This window comes from Protopterus annectens, chromosome 11.part0, assembly GCF_019279795.1.
Source record: "Protopterus annectens isolate FY-2018-M chromosome 11.part0, PAN1.0, whole genome shotgun sequence".
Classification (NCBI taxonomy): Eukaryota; Metazoa; Chordata; order Ceratodontiformes; family Protopteridae; genus Protopterus; species Protopterus annectens.
The window spans coordinates 343,275,292-343,292,013 of NC_056745.1; positions in this window are offsets into that span (position 1 = coordinate 343,275,292).

Below are 16,722 nucleotides of genomic sequence, written 5' to 3' on the forward strand. Positions count from 1 at the left end.
TCATATTTGTATTTGCTTTGGAGTGACCTGAGTGCTTGCGTTATGTGGCGGATCCTAGCTCCTGACAGGCAGCTCACTGTGACCTTCTCTTTGTTCAGCCTGGTGAGTGGGACGTCAGTGTGTCTGACAATAGAGTCATCTATTACAAGAGTATCAGGTGTGTTATTCAGCCTTAAGGGCTGTGGCTGCTTGGCACACTGACTTTGTGGGCTATGTGTTGTGAGTGTTTTGTTTTGGGGTAGCGTTTGCTTGGATGTCTGCTTTGGAGGTCTCTGTTGCTTAGGTAGATTTTTATTTAGAGCCTCTGAGTATGTTTTTGTGTATTTATGTGTTTGGTTCACTGATGTGCTGGGACTATGTGATACTGGAATTGTGTTGTGTGAGGTTACCTTCTCCTCCTGACTGGTTTCACCAGTTTTGAGATGAGAGAGCTCAGCCTCCAGTTTGGCTATATGGTTGCATCTGTTTGGAGGAGGAGAGGGTTGTCCGTGTACATGAGACAGTTGTAACATTGCCTCAAAATTCCCAGATTCACCAGCTGGACTGGAGAGGAAACCATTGACTGACCTTTGGACATGCTAGAGTAATATAGGGAAACTGAATTAAGACGGACCAATAGGGGTCAAGGTAATCGTAGAGAGTATAAGAGTAAGTAGTGCTTATGGTTTAATAGTGCTAACTTGTAAGATTACTTATTTGGACCAGTGAAGGGCCTTAGAATGAGAATATGGTGTTTAATTTGAGAGATAGAGCAGTTCTAAGGGAAAAAGTGAAGAGCAGACTTTGTGGAGCCAGGAATAGTTTAAACCCAATTAGGCGGCGCTGCCAGTTGTTGCGCTATGCGCAAAACCGCGCAAAAGAGGGTTTTAAGAGAGGCAGATCAAGGAGTTTGGAATTGACCCAAAATGGCCAATAAAACTGCAGTTTCAAGGCAGTAACCACTCCCACAGGGGCAGGCAGGCTGCTCAATGTTTATCACTGCCACCGATGAACAGAGAGACTTCCCTTTAGCCCAAGCAAAAAATGGTCTCCAAGAAACTTACAAACAGTTCAGAACAGCAAGCCTGTAACTGAACTTTTTTAAATCTCAGAAAAGTGGGAAAAAAGCAAGTTTTTTTGTTTTTTTAAAGATAGCAGAGGTTCACAAGTATCAACAAGTTATAACAGTGCAGTAAATGACCCCACATTTGAGTGCTAGGCCAGAGACAGATAAAATGCAAGTTTTAAGAAAAAAACGATTTTAAAAATAAGTGCAAACAGGAAATTCAGTAAACAACTCTAGGTTGTGTTCTAAATACAGTTACCAATGCAGACATCAAGTTTAACAAGCCAGGAAATGCTCAAAGTAGGCGGCTATGCAGAAAAACTTAGCAAATAATCTGAAGAAAAATACTTAAAATCTCATAAGTGGCTCCTTTCTTCTCTCAGCATTTTCTCCTCTTGGTGGGTGCTTCCCCAACAGCCAACAAGTCTGAAAAGATGCCAAAACCATGAGGCAATCTGGTTCTAAGAGAGGGAGATCAAGGAGTTTGGAATTGACTCAAAATGGCCAATAAAACTACAGTTTCAAGGCAGTAACCACTCCCACAGGGGCAGGCAGGCTACTTAATGTTTATCACTGCCACTGATGAACAGAGAGACTTCCCTTTAGCCCAAGCAAAAAATGGCCTCCAAGAAACTTACAAACAGTTCAGAACAGCAAGCCTGTAACTGAACTTTTTTAAATCTCAGAAAAGTAGGAAAAAAGCAAGATTTCTTTGTTTTTTTTTTGTTTTTTTAAAGATTGCAGAGGTTCACAAGTATCAACAAGTTATAACAATGCAGTAAATGACCCCACACTTGAGTGCTAGGCCAGAGACAGATAAAATGCAAGTTTTAAGAAAAAAATGATTTTAAAAATAAGTGCAAATAGGAAATTCAGTAAACAGCTCTAGGTTGTGTTCTAAATACAGTTACCAATGCAGAAATCAAGTTTAACAAGCCAGAAAATGCTCAATGTAGGCGGCTATGCAGAAAAACTTAGCAAATAATCTGAAGAAAAATACTTAAAATCTCAAAAGTGGCTCCTTTCTTCTCTCAGTGTTTTCTTCTCTTGGTGGGTGCTTCCCCAACAGCCAACAAGTCTGAAAAGACGCCAAAACCACGAGGCATTTTTTTCTTTGTTTTTCCTTTATGTATCAGTTTAATTTCCATCTGATTTGACAACCTCTTTCTCATGTTGGGCCTTTGCTTCGCTTGCCACATTTCAGGTTTCCTTTGCTTTAACTGTATTTTCTTTTGACTCTTCTCTTTTGTATCTCAGTATATTTACTAAATGAAATACTTTTTTCTTATTATGTAGTACTACATATTTCTTTCACACAAAAACTCATGGCTTCTGACACAGCACTGTGTGTGTGTGCATGCATGTGTGTATCTGCAAGTGCATGTATGTATGTGTGTGTGTGTGTGTGTGTGTGTGTGTGTGTGTGTGTGTGTGTGTGTGTGTGTCTCTGTGTCTCTCTCCTTGTTTATCTTCCTTACTGTCTTCATTGATACATACTTTCCTGAGGGATTGTTCTGTTTTTGACAGATCACACCCTGCTGAAGTCCATCACTGTATTTCTAAATGCATTGTTTTACAGACATAATGCTGCCATGTACTTCAGTTGTAATACTAATACATGTTCTGCTTCACCTTCAGTACCTTATGTTTCATATCAACATAGGTGGAGTTGGCCTTAGGTCAACTACTACCATAGGTGAAGGGCTCCATGGCACAACCCGCATCATCCACTGCTACCCCACCCACATTACCTGGTGCTCTCAGGCACCCTATCCTGGTCTACCCACACCTTCCAGATTACTTTTTTCCTTCCTTTTCTTATAGTTTGTCTTAATCTTCATTTTTTCATAGGTTCATAGGTTAGTACTAGGCTAAGTGCCCTTTCGAGCCATTTTTAAGCCTAGCCAATTATCCCTTGTGAGACTCAAACCCTGCACCTTGTGTTTGCAAGGCAAACACCTTAACTATTAGGCCACCCTCCCAACCTACAGTTATTCTTTCTTTCATTCATTCAACATGTTCTATCTAGGTAAGACTGCACTCTGATAATGTGTGGGGCAGGGGAACTACTGCAGTAAGCCAGGGGTCTGAAGGCCTGTGATTAAGGAAATAACATCAGTCTAACACTTCAAATGTGCTTTCTCCTGCATCCTAAGAATGCACTGTAATAACTGCAATGGAAATAACTGTATTAAGCCAGTGGCTATTAGACATCATGAGGGTTCCAGATTCTCTGAGGTGTATTTTAAAATTTTTGAAACAACATTTTCATCCAACAATGACCTGAGCAAAATTATAATTAAGGAATTAAATTCAGTCTTATTCATTAATGTTGTTTTTTTCTTGCATATTTTCAATATACCCTAACTGTCCAAGGCTACAGTGTAATAAATAAACTAAACTGGGGGTCTGGTGGCCGTTAGGCACCCAGAATCCATGGGATTAAAGATGCACTGAAGTGCATTTTAGATTTTTTTTTTACAGTCTTTTCATCCAGAGATGGTCTGAACAAAAATCATTCATAAGGAAAAGAAATCCTATCTTACTTTCTATTTCAAGGAAGACATACATTCTATCAATGGCTTAATGCTAAAAGCTGACCAAACAAAAGTCCACAATAAACTGAGAAGACAAATGCTTGTGAGGAAACATAAATGATATCTGGAAATTATACCTGCCTTCCTACTCCCCCCTCCAAAAATAGGTAGTCACTTTGTGTGTATTCTACTCTGGTGTTAAAATGGGATGCAAATTAAGGCACAAATGTCCACAGTCATATATTTCAAGCTAATGTTATATAAATTGAACAAGAAGTGGACTCTGCCAAACTAATAAAACAAACTCAAAACAGCAGCAAAAGCACAAACAATAGCCTAACTGAGGTTAAAACAGACCACTGCACAATTTAAAGCTTAGTGCTTTTGTTCTTTATGTGTTTCAAACAGAACTTCATCAGAACTTTAAATGCAGTGGGAAACATGACTTATACACACACCCCGGGATTCATGAACCTTGCGCCAGGCGCACGCATAGCGTAGGCGTTATAACGCCAAATATGGCCACCGAGCGATTCAGGTACGATTCAATTCCACATGCACTACCGGCATACGCCAGATCTGCGCAGCCCCCGGCGTAGGTATGCTAAACACCCTATGTGTGGTGTGTCACCATGCAAATGAAGGCATATAGTGATTCACGAAGTGGTGCAGGCGTAGCATAAGCCCACGGCAATGTAAACCAAAAAAAAACGGTTTACATTTCCACAAACATAACATCGGAGTAATGGAAGAGTGTCAGACCCAGGTATCACACTGTTAACATATGCCAATGGTGAAATACACAGACAATGGCAAAAGAAAACATGCACAACACATAAATAACAACTTAAATGGCATGTCCACAGTAACTCACATCAGAACCGCAGGACATGTGTGCGGAAGGTGCAACATAATGAAATAATATAACAATGTTATAAAACAGCATCGTAATAGACATCAGGTTCACAGCATAATACACCATGGTATGCATGGAACGCCACAACCACGGTGCAAGGGTTGCCAAGGACTAGCGGCAGTCTTCGGCGTGGTAACTATGAATTAGTAGTCAATGCCATGCAAATGAGGCAGATAATAATGAATCGCAAATTCCCCGCCGAAGTAAGGTTGTACCAAACGGCACAGCGGTAATACACCGAGGAGTGGCTCAGAGGGAATACATGACATCTGCAGAGGGGTGTGCCACCATAGCAGTAAGCACATTGGAGCACAGCAAACCTGGGCTGTACATCGCAAATCAAAGCTGCAGGACCGGGGTGTGGGGTAATAGTTTAGCTGAGAGCACACAATGCGCGCAAAAGTGCATGTGTACGAGGATGACAATGTTCCCGGAACCTAGTCATGTGACGCATGCCCCGCAAACAATATCAGAAACAGGAAGGTGATGTGAAGAATATAAGGAAATGCGGAAGAAGTGTAATTGGAGTACTAATGAGCAATTAACACTAATCAACCCACGAAGGCCAATCGGCGGCAGCTGACAACTCTGCATGCAGAAACCTGCAAAACGGGATAGGGGAGGCATATGAATGCAAAGAAAGTAGGGGAGGTAGCAGATTGCAAAGATAGAAGACCTGACACAGCAGAGCAAAGCAGACAGGCAGCACAATGGCAGTAGCACACAAAACACATGATATGCCATGTCCATGAAAGTACAAATGACAGTGCTCTGCAGGATGCATGCCAGAAAATGGTAGGTGCAACGTGCAGAAATAGTAAGGGAAGGTCGAAAGGTAATCCATGGCAGGCAAGAGTAATGCAACACCAAAGGCAACACCGTTGTAGTTCCATCGGTAAAACACGGAAGATAACCCTTAGATACGGCCGTACAAACACACCCTATGATATCATCGGTGTGCACAGCACAATAGTATAAAGTGTGAATGCACACAACACACAGCCGTGTATTCCCAAATGCCGCACCATAGGTGTAAACACACGGGGAACTTTTAAAATGTACATGTTGGGTGCTGCCGTAGCTGTGATCCATCAGCATGTGTTAGAGACAGACGGTGTTGTGGAGGAGGATGCCGACAACCACCGCAGGCCTCGGAGGAGAAGGAGAGTGTTCAGACCAAGGGTAACCTACCAGGGGCTACATGACCTGGAGATAGTAGAGTGTTACAGGGTGGACAGGGACATGTTACAGCAAATAGTGGAGCTGTGCCGGCCACGCCTGAGTACAAGAAACAACAGAGGGGAACCCATCCCAGTGGACACAAAGGTATGTGTAAGCTTGCGAATACTGGCCACAGGTACCTTTCAAAGGCCAACTGGAGATATAATGGGCATCTCACAGTCATCAGCATCAAGGGTACTACACCAGTTCCTGGATGCCATGTTACCACATGCCAATGAGCATATATACTTCCCCAGATCTCAGGAGGATTTGGCTAGCAATATGCCACTTCCACCATGTGGCACAATACCGGAGGTACTGGGTGCGATAGACTGTACGCACATACAAATCAAGTCACCACCTGGTGAGCAGGGTAGACGCTACATAAACCGCAAGGGATTCCACTCCATCAATTGCCAGTTCATGTGCAATGCCCATGGCATTATCATGGATGTGTGTGCTGGCAGCCCTGGAAGTTACCACAACTCCCATATCTGGCATGCCTCACAGCTGTATCAGGTATTTGTCAGGGGGGACATCCCACAAGGCCATCTCGTGGGGGATGCTGGCTATGCACTGGAGCCGTGGATGATGACTCCCATCAGAAATACACACACACATGCAAGAACGCCATAATGAGGCACACGCACAAACCAGAATAATCATAGAGCATGTGTTTGGGATGCTGAAATCATGGTTCCGGTGCTTGGATACATCTGGTGGAGCCTTGCAGTACTCTCCAGGCACATGTGCCCACATATTCATAGATTCTTAGATTCATAGATTAGTACTAGGCTAACTGCCCTTTTGGGCCATTTTCAGCCTAGCCAGTTACTCCATGTGAGAATCAAACCCTGCACCTTGTGTTTGTAAGGGAAACACCTTAACTATTATGCCAACATCCTTTCATAGTATGTGCCATGCTACATAATATGATCCTGCGGAAGCAGCTGCTGCAGGGACATAATGGTGAAGGGCCACAAAGCCCACCACAATTGCCAAGGCCAGTCCAGGCACAGAGGGTTCCAGACCAGGAACACACTGTGCCAGCCCCAGTAGGCAGACGGAGGCATACCCAATATGCCTACGGCTTGGCAAAGAGGAAACGTATAGCACATACTCTGACAGCATAGGCCCCATGGACTGACACCTCCCCACCTGCACACACAGTGAAATGGACGGAACACAAACATGACCACCTGTAAAGTGTAATGTATGGGTGGCCTTATGTGTGACTCCAACATAGGCAGCCCCCAAACACTGTAAACCCAACAGCCAGTGGAACATGTAACGCCAACACCTGAACAGTACGTGAGTCCTACAGCATATGGCGTTGCTGTGTGCCTGCCACGTTTGCCGCAAGATGTATACATATAAATATAGCACAGGAATGTTCCCCATAAGAAATGGAAAGGACGTATGTAATAGTCATGCCTGTATGTACGACACTGATATGTTACATGCAATATGATACGTTGGCAAAGTCACACAGTAATAGGTATGTATCGCGGAAATATGTATGTGCTACCCCAGTACTGACCGTGGCCATGTGTTGGCCCGTAAACACTGCTGTGTGTTCTACAAGTGTCAAACAATCAATTCCCATCTGAATATGTGGCAACCACTGGCAAACAAGCTATCCCAACAACAGGACCACAATGAGTGCAAATATCTGGGACAGAATGACAAGGGATAGTTGTCACGTACACATAACCGCTGATATACCACAGATGTTATGGAGGTATACATGCATCAAGCTCACCTGCAGGCGATACCGACACCACATGACAACAGCCCAACCTACAATCCCATAACAAAAGACTATTAACTGTTAACTCTCCAAGTAGGGATGGAGCACACAGACAACTATACTGGTTATGTAGAGATGCAAGGCCCACAAACTGTATCCGTGACGTACAACCACCGATATCCCCCACTGTAGATAATAAAGGAATACAAACCGTAATAGCAGCACAAACATACAGTCAGTCAATGACATCTGCATAACCACAACATATCGCGTGGGAGACACAATTAAAGGCGGATGCATACTTGCATGCATTGTATAAAGGAATACAACAGACATGTTACAGTTTAGAATGCAATACTCCGTTATCATTCGTCGGCAGGACAGGTACACCCACATTTTGAACCAAATACTACACCTGTCACACACAATCCACAGGTGACATGACTTCAAAAGATACTTGTCACTATGCATAGCAGTTGCAGTTACACATAACATAACACAATACAGACCATCTCCACAAAGATAGGGCAAATAGCCAACGCCCAGATGGAGAATCCAATTATACCCCAGTATCGATGCGTAATTTCTGAATGGAGTAGATGCACAGGTGATATGCACGTAATTACTCACTGAGGAACAGCAATTGTTGGGATGAATCCACATGTTGCAGGTATCGACGTATATAAGGATGACTCTCAGGATATTCAAACCATATACTCATACTGAAACAGCATTGTACTACCGAAAACGAAAGGAAACGGAAAAACGATACACGGAACGAAACACCAACAAGGAATGTAGAACACACGATATGTAAGGTTGTGTAACGCATGATCTGTATTAATAAGCTGTACTGTATGTGAATGGTGGTTGTAATTAATTACACTTGTCCGTAATGCAGAAAGTGGTGAAAGGTAGTTATGTAGTGATATCTTGCTGAGCATACCAACGCTTGTAGACACCATGTGTACAGCAGTGGGACATCATTTACACAGCGGAGACACCACAAGGGATGCCACAGGAGGGCATTAAAGAGAACAATGCCATACCACACGCTGTTACTGGCAGTGGATGTCCAACAAGGAAGTGCCATAGCAGGGGATAGTACATGTATGTATACTGTCACAGCACGCATGTGTATGAGCATATACCGTTGATGTCATATGTAAGGTGTGGCCGATGTGCAAGTATGCCCTGCATTAGGGGATACTATGTGAAATATGTGTAATGTAAAGTTGTCTAGGTAGATATGACAGATATTATACACAATATCACAGGCATATCATGCATAACACAGGTATCGCCTATTGGTATGTACAATAACAGGATACATATGGCCTGTAGGTATGGGACAGAGTAGTAGCATGATAGCTAGTCTAAATGGAAGGGACACCAAGTAACCATGCCCAAAGGACTTGTAGTAGCTGCACAGGTGCACAGTGGGCAACAATGCAGTCTGGCAGGTCCATGTGTAAGCACATGTGCAGTGTACACAGTAGTGTCACCTCTCCATGGTAGTGTCCTGTGAACAGCAGAGGCAGGTGTCAACTGCACCTCTACACAGTACCGCTGCTGTGGTGGTACCAGGACTACGTGTCACTCAAACAGCAAGGGAGGTATCACATGAGCAGTGCTACTGTGTGTCCCTGCAGGATGTACACAGGACCTATGTTCCACAGCATGGTGTGTGTTGTGTTCGTGGAAGTAACACAGAAGCCCAGCCCATGCAGTGTGGCATGTGTGCACATATCCAGGAGCATTTCATTCACACTGCCCACCGCAGATGTCATATACATACTGGTTTCTACCAACCTTTACTTAAAGAGTTTAACAATTTAGAAACTATTAATCAAGGTATACATGAGAGTTTTGAGTCTGATCTAGTCCAGGGAATACCAGTAATTAATATGTCTTCACTGGGACACCATGAAGACACCAAAAGAAAATTCCCCACTAGTTTTGTTACGACCTTTAACAATGATTCTAGAGAAATATGTAATATCATCTCTAAGAATTGTTTTTTTATTAGTAATGATATCTTCCTTTCTGAAAAACTAGGACTTTACCCAAGAGTGGTTTTTAGGAAAGGTAAGAATTTGAAAGAATTATTGCAAAGTAAACCTATTACTAACCTTTTGTATTACCACGAAAGAAAAACTCCACTGCACTTCTGGATAATAATTTAATCCACTCGAAGGTAAAAAGCACAATATCTTCTTCTCCACAAATAATTTTCTCTAGCGCCTCGGCAAAACTTACTAACCTTTTCTATAGATGTAAAGGGTCATCAATATGTGGGGCTTGCAATTGGTGTAAATTCATTAAGGGAGGATTATCGTTTTTCATTAGAGACAAAAAATATTGGATAAACCACACAATTAATTGCGAGTCAAAATCAGTTGTATACGCAGCATTCTGTAACAACTGTCCTGGATTCTATATTGGCAAGACGGATCGGAAGTTCCGTCAACGAATATATGAACATATTTATGCCATTAGGAATAATAGACAGGACAACGCTTTAGCGAAACATGTGTCAAAATTTCCAAATCACAGTTTTTCATTTATGGGTATAGACTATATTCCTACCAGTATTAGAGGAGGTCCATTTAACCTTCTTTTGGAGTTACGAGAACTAGAATGGCAAATTAAACTCAATGCCTTTAGTAGTCCCGGTTTAAATGACAACTGCAACATTTCAGTGGTTTTAAAAATGAGAAGGTATATGAAATAATTAGTATTAGCTTTGTAGAACTGTCTAATCCTAGTAATAGATTTTTTTAGGTTTATATGACAGTCTAAACTAATTATTAATATTGTGTATGACATAATTTTATTTACATATTTTATATATGGTTATTATGTAGTTTTTAATGTGGTATATGTTGGTTTGAATTGACTGTTTGACTTTCAACATTTTTTAGCGCGATATCAGGAAGTGATGTCTGTTGACACACTTCCGTTTAGTTATTTAAAATGAATTGTTCGCGCTTTTTTATTGTTTCTTTCTGAAGAAGCTGCATGATTCAGTGTAGCAGCGAAAACGGCTTTTATTCTGACAATAAACTCGCGTTAAAAGAGTTTGGATTTGCAGCAGTTTGTTACTGCCTGTGGACATTGTATACTGCCTCCTTCTGATACTGGACTTCATTTGTTTTGTGTGCCGCTTCCCTAGTTTGTTATAATAGCAATAACCCTCTTCTGGGTGTAGGTAATGCTGTATTTACCCACGGTTGCCTTTGTTTGGTCCCTCGGGCTTCGCCCTCAGGACCGCACCACACCAACCGTGGGTATATCCAGCATTTCCCACACCCAGGCATGGGTTATTGCTATAATATTCAATCCGTGTTTACAGACACGGGTGTTTGGACAACCGACAATAGCTTATGCTGTTGGCATACAATGATGTGGGTGGTGCCGGTTATCATACATATTCCATGTTGTGCGTTGTTCCCATTCACAATTGTCTATCCCCTGTCATCATTCATACGTGAATATTTATGTAGCACATGACTGAACTATGTATTACCTGCAGGTATGCTGTGTTACAGTGAACATATGTGACGGTTGGTTACAGTGTATATGTGTACGTACCTCTGTGATACTGGGGACTACCACACATCCTTCGCAGCATTTCATGCGTATGCACATACTATTATTTGGTGGCCTGTTGAAGGTTGTGAGAGCACCGATTACATGTGTCCCTATTTGTGCACGCATCGTGTTAGTCTTTGTCCAGCTTTTGTTGCTGTCATGGGTTGGACGGTGGTGTTGGTGTGTCATTGGTTTGTATTTATACTGCCGATACTTCAGTGGGGGGTGAGGTTGGCACTTGTTCCTCTTTGCAGGGGAGGCTCAATTATGGACATTTGTGTCCTGCGTGGACACTTGACACGTGCCATATGTCCTGTGATATTAACACAGTAGTGTATTTCTTACCTTCATTACTACTTGCATGTTACAGGCATTTTGTATCTGGTACACATGACTATTATATTGGATAGCTTAAGCTATTCACATGCTATGCAATAACCGTTCATTCTGGCATATACGTGTTATTCTATCCTTTGCATTGGCCGTGGGTGTTTTACCATACAGATCCACACACATATCTATGAGTGATGTCCCACCTTGACAATCTGTGCATGTGGCAACCCTGCTGGCATGGCCTGCTTGGTGGACGGCTGTTCCGCCCTGTGTATTGTGTTTGGCATGTCTGCATAGCTAATCATCAGTACCGTGGCTGCACATACTGCTTTGTCCAGATGTGTACAGTTATGGACACCGTGGCGTGTGAACACCTATGGGGTTTTGACAGGTCAGTAACCACACGCGGGATGTACACATTCTGCCAACACATTCACATGCAGCCATTTGGATTTCAGTACCTGGGATGGGATGTTGACATATGTGGGGTACATATTTGCACGCCTGTCACTGCCTAGGACAATACTTCCTACTACATATGGGGTATACCCGCTCTGTGTAGGTGTGCAGCTGCGCAAGGCTGCTAGCTGGATTAGGTGGACATTTGGACATGGGTGCGGGTTACGTGCTATGAAGGGGTTGTTGTGTATTACATTTGCATGCATGGGTTCTGCTTCTGGATATTCCGATTCGGCATACGCCATCCTATGTGTATGTGATGGTTACATTGCTGTGTCTAGCACATTTTACTATACACATGTTTGTGTGTGTTTGGGATGTCTAGTTTCTTTATGGTTGTTATATGGCCATGACTGCCCAGCTGTGTACTATCACTACCACTGTGGGACTGCTGGTGACCATGCCTATGGGGCTAGTCATGTGTATTTGCGGCACGCTGACATGATGCAGTACACCTCCACTGGGTATGACTGCTGACAGTGCAATACGTGATGGACACAGTATTCCAAGTATCCTTTGTTCCATGCACGGGAACATTTTGTACTTCGTGCATTTATGTTTGGTTCTCCATTTTGTGTGGACGGTTACTATGTTGCATACTTTGCATACGTTTCATTATCCACGGACACTGGTAGGTGCGGTTACTATTGCAGGTGGCCTGTAAGAGTCAGCACTTTAGGTTGCTCATCACCTGCTGACTTGGCCACGCCTACGAGCGCAACCTAGTTAGGCTCCCTGGACTCACGCATGTGCCCTATGCACGTGGTTGTGGTTGCAGCACATACTCATTACTATGCATGTGGCGCTGCTACGCCAGTTATACGCTGCATGGCCGGCGCAAGCCTTACACCGGCCTTGCGCCGAGCTTCATGAATCCGGGGGACAATTTAAAAATCATGTGACACAAAAATCAATTAACCTATTAAAGCATTTAAAAAAATTAAAAGGACTCTATAAAGAACTTTGAAATGAAACATCACATTTTTAATAAACACGATGTTGACGCTTTCATTAATACCAGGTGTTTTGTCTGACTGTAAAAAAAATCTGCCAGTTAACCTCTTTAACCTCAAGGTAATTCCTAAAGTTACCATTCAAAGGGACTGGATTAACATGAGCTAACATAAAAAAATAAAAATTTCCTAAAATCATTATAAATCACGGAATGTTTGGCCAAGGCATTTCTTGTATCTTTATTTTTAAATAGCCAGCAAATGCTCCAATATACATGTACTAGGCTTCCTAAATAGTCTTGCCCATATAAAAACAGATGCAAGACTCACATGTGGCAAGATAAACCACAAAAGTGGAATTACAGGTAAACCCACCTTTATACCAAATCTGCAGACCATTATGCTTTAATATAAAATTGGAGCCATCATTAATGAATTTGCATGATTTACAACCATTACAATGAAACATTCCTCGCTTGACAATACTTTGGCCGCCTGATATCCCATGTTTAAAAAATCTTTTGAGATCAAAATTTTTCTTATAATAAAACTTAGATGTATCACCCAAAACTTCATGAAGATCCTTATTACCAGCCACTATTTCCAATTGTTATTGACAATCCTATGAATAAACAATGAATCAAAGGAAATAGGTAGTGGAAACCCTGCAGACAAACTTTTACCTTCAGACCTAGAAAACTCATTAAAAGGTATTCCACTAAGCAAAATAGGTGGGTTATTTAGAATTTCGTAACATTTTAACCTCATCTATAATCTCCTATAAAAAAGGAGAATAGCCTCTGTCCATAAAAAACTGTCTTAAGTGCAAAACTTCCTTCTCAAAATTAAGGTCAGTACTGATGAGCCTACTAATACGTATAAATTGGCTTTTTACTATATTAAGCCTCATAAAGGCAAGCTGTTGACTATTTTGCATGAGATAACTATTGACAAAAGTAGTCTTTCTAAAAATACTATCAAAAATACCTTTAGAAACACCCATAGTAATTTTCAGATCTAAAAAATTAGTACTAAGCCCCATACCTCCCAATATAAAATCAAGAAAGTTAGCATTGACATTAAGTTCATGAAAAAAAAATTGAGCTCATCTGAATTACCCAACCAAATAAAAAACAGGTTGTCAGTATAACGCTTATAAAACCAACAACAGAAAAATGCACATTGGTGCGCAAGTGTTCATGCTCCCACCAACTCATAATAGCATTGCCATATGAGGGTGCCACCCTGGCACCATTGCCACTCGCCTCTTTTGCTTATAATAATCTTGATTGAAAACAAAAAAATGTTTTCTAAAACTATTTCCACTAAAGTACATAGAGTATTCATAAAATTGGAATCTTTCTTACCAATATGTAATATAACATTTCTAAAATACTCCAACCCTTCATCCTTTGGAATACATGTATATAATGCTACAACATCCAAGGAAAAAAGACATGCCTCTTTACCAGAAAAGGAGTATTGCCTCAACAAGTCCAAAAAGAGGGAATGTTTCAAATATTTTGTCTTGCAACCACTTGCATGAGAAAGTTTCATTAAATAAAAGTAATTGTCAATTTCTTTTGGTAGATTATATTTTGTTGGATTTGATGCTTAATATTGAAACTGATGCTCATTTACATGATATTTTTGTTGAATTTTCCAAATTAGGCAGTTTTTTTTGTAAACCAAATATGCACAAACCCATTGAGGATGGGGCGTTGCCTTTTTTTTAGACCTATTATTTTCAACAGTGGCATGAAAACAGAGTTAATTTCTATTTTTTTGGATTTGGTTATTAATCCAATAGCATAAAATCCTTGTTTTTTTTCTTAAAGATTCTTGGTCACTGTTGGATTTGTTGAGGCAATACTCTTTTTCTGGTAAAGAAACATGCCTTATTTTCCTTGGATGTTGTAGCATTATATACATGTATTCCAAAGGATGAAAGGTTGTAGTATTTTAGACATTTTATGTTACATATTGGTAAGCGAGATTCGAATTTTGTGAATACTCTAAAGATTTTAGTAGAACTGGTTTTAGAAAATAATTTTTTGTTTTCAATCGAGATTATTATAAGCACAAGAGAGGAGTGACGATGGGTGCCAGGGAAATTATGCATGTTATCATGTATCAAGCACAGATTTTGTGTTCATTCAGTGCATAGCTCTATTGTACAGAAAAATACACACACACACACACACACACACACACACACACACACACACACACACACACACACACACACACACACACACACACACAAATACACACAGTCGCTGAAGGAAAAAGGACACCTCTCAGTTTAGAAAATATATGCTGTATGCCAGAATAAACTATCTGATACTGCACAATAAGAAGGTAAGCAGTGCACAGAATGTATGCAAGTGGGCTACCTTGGATTACCTGTGCAAATAATGAAGCTAATACATTTTACACCATGAAGTAAAGCTGGCTAATGAAACTGCATTACATCACAGTTGAAGCACATTACCAAGAAGGAAGCCACAGGATTCTAATCAAAGAACAGCAAATCAATTTTCTTGTAATACATTTAGTACATGACATACCTCTCAATCTCTTAGTGCAAGAAATCTGGACAAAGTTCAACAAAATGAGAGGGACAAAGACCCAAAAATAGGGTCATATTTTAAATATTGCCCTTATAAACTTAGAAGGTTTCTACAATAACAGGGACTGATTTAACATACATTTTCTGAAGGATTTAAAGTCAGAAACTCAAATATATGCCATTATTTACTGACCTCACTTCTGAGATCATCTGAGTGATTTGCCAGAAAACCACACATCTTAAGAGGAACAGGCCAAATATATGAGCCAAAAATCTGGACATTCTTCAAAAATCTGGATAGTTAAGAGCTATAGTACATGATGTGCCACTACAGCATGCATGCATACATGCACTTAAACACAAATACGCATACACACACACACACACACACACACACACACACACACACACACACACACACAAACACACACTCACATGTGCACATGCATTCACACACATACAACGCAAACACATACACACACACACGCATGCATGTGCGCTTCCCTACACACACTCTCACACATGAAAAGAAAAACAAATAAACAATGATTTTCATGCTGATGAAAAAATAGTATTATCAACCACTAGCAAAGAAATTACACTTTATTAATACTGCCTATTACCAAGACATCATCTATATCACAAAACAGCTCACCACAAGGACTAAGAATGACTAACACCCCTATGGAGCCTGTATGAAAACTTTAACATCTAAGGGAAGATTATAAATGTGATTGCTTTCATGACATAGGATGACTATTTGGGCTGACTTTTGAAAGACTCCTACATGCCTGCATGTCTCTCTTTTTACTTGATTATTTTTTATTATGATTTTCCTACTGTTATAACCATTCCCATTGCTCCTGCCTTACTGACATTTCCAGGGTTTAAAAAATATTCTCTCAAGTTTATATACAATATGTATATGTTTTGGAGAAATTGTTGAGTTCAAAGATGGCAGGTAAGGGCGAGCAAGTATTGAGGACTGGCTGAGTGATTTAATATGGGCATAACAGAGAAGATAAAGAAAAGTAGGGAGGGTCAGTGTTAGTAGGTAATAGGGTAGGTTCGGAATGGCAGATCTAGTTAATAGTCCTAGATAGATAAATAGATAGACGGATAGATAGATAGATAGATAGATAGATAGATAGATAGATAGATAGATAGATAGATAGATAGATAGATAGATTTATACATTACTGAATTAATTAATAGAATAGTCAAGGATTTATATATGTTTTAAAAATTATTGAAAATATTGTGTTTTATTCACCCTTCAAGAACTTGTACAGGCTTTTGCATTCTTTCTTTTGGTTTTGTAAGCTGCATTTATTTGTGCTCA